Genomic DNA, 3,027 nt, shown 5'->3' with positions numbered 1-3,027 from the left:
AAATTATTTTAAAATTTTTAAGAATGAATTCTAAAGTTTCAAATTAGTAAGCTGAAGTTTGGCTGGCCATCAAGCTTTAGACTAACCTGTAATGATTCCTGGAATCTTGATTGAGGACTTTGAATTCATTGCTTCCTTTTCCCTATAGGTTTTCAAAAAATAAAAATATACAAAAATCCAAAAAAAAAGAATTTAATAAAATCATAAAATCAAAAATATTTTTTGTTTCTTGTTTGAGTCTAGAGTCAATTTTTAAGTTTGGTGTCAATTGCATTTTTTCTAAAAATTTATGCATTTTTCAAAAATTCATGCATTCATAGTGTTCTTCATGATCTTCAAGTTGTTCTTGGTAAGTCTTCTTGTTTGATCTTCATATTTTCTTGTTTTGTGTCTTTTCTTGTTTTTCATATGCATTTTTAACTTGTTAGTGTCTAATTATTGAAAATTTCTGATTTTGGTGTCTTGCATGTTTTTCTTTTCTTAAAAATTTTCAAAAAAGTTCTTGATGTTCATCTTGACATTCAAAGTGCTCTTGGTGTTCATCTTGACATTCATAGTGTTCTTGCATGCATTGTGTGTTTTGATTCATAATTTTTATGTTATGAGTCTTTTTTATGTTTTTCTCTTTCTTCATTAAAAATTCAAAAATCAAAAAAATATCTTTTCCTTATTTTACTCAATATTTTCGAAAATATGATTTGATTTAGTCAAAAAGTTTTTAAATTTAATTGTTTCTTATGAATCAAATCAAATTTTCAATTTAAAAATCTTATCTTTTCAAAACCTTTTTCAAAAATCAAATCTTTTTCATTTTACCTTCATATTTTCGAAAACTTTTTAAATTTGATTTTCAAAATCTTTTTCTTATTTTATTTCTTAAATTTCAAAATCTTTACTAACATTTAATATGATTGATTGAAAAATTTCAAGTTGTTACTTGCTTATTAAGAAAAATTCAATCTTTAAACTCTAGAATCATATCTTTTTAGTTTCTTGTTAGTCAAGTAATCAACTTTAGTTTTCAAAATCAAATATTTTTAATTTTCTTTTCAAATCTTTTTTCAAATTAAAATTTCAATCATATCTTTTTCAAATTCAATTTCAAAATCTTTTCTAACTTCTTATCTTTTTAAAATTGATTTTCAAATCGTATCTTTTTGTTTCAATCATATCTTTTTACATTTCAATCATATCTTTTTCAAAAACAAATTTCAAAACTTTTTCCAATCAATCTTATCTTTTTGTTTCAATCATATCTTTTTCAAAATTACCTAACTAATCATCTCTCTCTTATTTTCAAAAATGCCCTCTCTCCTTCTTCAAAATTCCTTTTTAATTAACTAATTGTTTAATTTTAAATTTAATTTCAAACTTTAATTTTCGAAATTTAACTTTAAGTTTTAATTTTTATTTTAATTAATTTTCGAAATTCCCTCTCTCTCCTCTCCTTCTATTTATTTATTCATCTACTAACACTTCTCTTCATCTCATATCTCTGCTCCTATCCTCACCCTTGTGTTTGGATTATCCATTCTTCTTCACCCTTATTCCCTTTCTTCTTCTACTTACAATAAGGAATCTCTATACTGTGACATAGAGGATTCCATATTTTCTTTGTTATTCCCTTCTTTGTCATATGAGCAGGAGCAAGGACAAGAACATTCTTATTGAGGTAGATCCTGAACCTGAAAGGACTCTGAAAAGGAAACTAAGAGAAGCTAAAATACAACAATCCAGAGACAACCTTACAGGAATTTTTGAACAGGAAGAGGAGATGGCAGCTGAAAATAATAATAATGCAAGGAGGATGCTTGGGGATTTTACTGCACCTAATTCCAATTTACATGGAAGAAGCATCTCCATTCCTGCCATTGGAGCAAACAATTTTGAGCTGAAACCTCAATTAGTTTCTCTGATGCAGCAGAACTACAAGTTTCATGGACTTCCATCTGAGGATCCTTTTCAGTTCTTAACTGAATTCTCGCAGATCTGTGATACTGTTAAGACCAATGAGGTTGATCCCGAGGTCTACAGGCTTATGCTTTTCCCGTTTGCTGTAAGAGACAGAGCTAGAGTGTGGTTGGACTCTCAACCCAAAGATAGCCTGAACTCTTGGGATAAGATGGTCACGACTTTCTTAGCCAAGTTCTTTCCTCCTCAAAATCTGAGTAAGTTTAGAGTGGATGTTCAAACCTTCAGACAGAAAGAAGGTGAATCCCTCTATGAAGCTTGGGAGAGATATAAGCAACTGACCTAAAAGTGTCCTTCTGACATGCTTTCAGAATGGACCATCCTGGATATATTCTGTGATGGTCTGTCTGAATTAGCTAAGATGTCATTGGATACTTCTGCAGGTGGATCCATTCACCTAAAGAAAACGCCTGCAGAAGCTCAAGAACTCATTGACATGGTTGCTAACAACCAGTTCATGTACACTTCTGAGAGGAATCCTGTGAGTAATGGGACGCCTCAGAAGAAGGGAGTTCTTAAAATTGATACTCTGAATGCCATATTGGCTCAGAATAAAATATTGACTCAGCAAGTCAATATGATTTCTCAGAGTCTGAATGGAATGCAAGCTGCATCCAACAGCACTCAAGAGGCATCTTCTGAGGAAGAAGCTTATGATCCAGAGAACCCTATGGAAACATCTATAATCCCTCATGGAGAAATCACCCAAATCTCTCATGGAAGGATCAACAAAAGCCTCAACAAGGCTTTAATAATGGTGGAAGAAACAGGTTTAGCAATAGCAAGCCTTTTCCATCATCCACTCAGCAAAAGATAGAGAGTTCTGAGCAGACCCCATCTAGCTTAGCAAACATAGTCTCTGATCTATCTAAGGCCACTCTAAGTTTCATGAATGAAACAAGGTCCTCCATTAGAAAGCTGGAAGCACAAGTGGGCCAGCTGAATAAAAGGATCACTGAAATCCCTCCTAGTACTCTCCCAAGCAATACAGAAGAAAACCCAAAAGGAGAGTGTAAGGCCATTGAATTAATCACCATGGCCGAACCTACAAGGGAG

The 3,027-nt window shown here is 32.0% G+C and overlaps 1 non-coding gene across 1 annotated transcript; it reads right to left on the bottom strand.

Moving 5' to 3' along the window:
* Positions 1-2,170: 2,170 nt before the first annotated feature.
* LOC148576677 (small nucleolar RNA R71) lies at positions 2,171-2,274 on the bottom strand. Its single transcript, XR_015904018.1, has one exon. It is a non-coding gene; the product is annotated as a small nucleolar RNA R71 (small nucleolar RNA).
* Between the last annotated feature and the right edge of the window lie 753 nt (positions 2,275-3,027).

The sequence above is a fragment of the Arachis ipaensis genome, chromosome B1, assembly GCF_059453495.1.
Source record: "Arachis ipaensis isolate K30076 ecotype BB chromosome B1, ASM5945349v1, whole genome shotgun sequence".
Lineage (NCBI taxonomy): Eukaryota > Viridiplantae > Streptophyta > Magnoliopsida > Fabales > Fabaceae > Arachis > Arachis ipaensis.
This window is presented reverse-complemented; position numbering and strand designations above follow the sequence as displayed.